Source organism: Aethina tumida, chromosome 2, assembly GCF_024364675.1.
Source record: "Aethina tumida isolate Nest 87 chromosome 2, icAetTumi1.1, whole genome shotgun sequence".
Taxonomy (NCBI): domain Eukaryota; kingdom Metazoa; phylum Arthropoda; class Insecta; order Coleoptera; family Nitidulidae; genus Aethina; species Aethina tumida.
This window is the reverse complement of record NC_065436.1, coordinates 38733984-38734572: the sequence shown is the minus strand read 5'-3', so window position 1 is coordinate 38734572 and position 589 is coordinate 38733984. Positions and strand designations below refer to the sequence as shown.

Genomic DNA, 589 nt, shown 5'->3' with positions numbered 1-589 from the left:
TGATAATAAATCTATTTTATCAAAATCATTTTAGTTTCGTGCATTTTTTCGTTTACGCTTAAATTTGTTAATCTGCAAAATTTGTATTAAATTATTAGTTCTGCCATAATTTGCCCAAAATTCACAAAAATCACCAAAATTGGTTCATTAAAAATTCTTGAACATTAAGAATTAAAAAATAATAATAATAAAGTAATGTTGAAAATTAAATGATAATTTAATAATGTACATTCAACAAAAAATATATGTTTAACTAAATTGTAGATTAAGGTAAAATAAAAAAGTGCCGCCCGAGCAGGGACTTGAACCCTGGACCCTTGGATTAAAAGTCCAATGCTCTACCGACTGAGCTACCCGGGCTCTTATCTATTTTTCGAAAGGTGAATAATACGCTAATTTAATTTATAAATAATGAACATTTTATAAAATATGAATATTTATTTAATACATGAAATTATATGTTAATAATAAGAAAGTTAACCACCACAAATTAAATCAGCAATACAAAAGTTGGATTAGCATCTTTAATTGCTCCTAACTAATCTTTCTGTAAGTATCTGTAATTGATAATTTAAATACATAAATATTT

The 589-nt window shown here is 24.8% G+C and overlaps 1 non-coding gene across 1 annotated transcript; it reads right to left on the bottom strand.

The window, feature by feature from the left end:
* Positions 1-287: 287 nt before the first annotated feature.
* On the bottom strand, positions 288-360 carry Trnak-uuu (transfer RNA lysine (anticodon UUU)). Its single transcript has one exon. It is a non-coding gene; the product is annotated as a tRNA-Lys (tRNA).
* Positions 361-589: the final 229 nt, after the last annotated feature.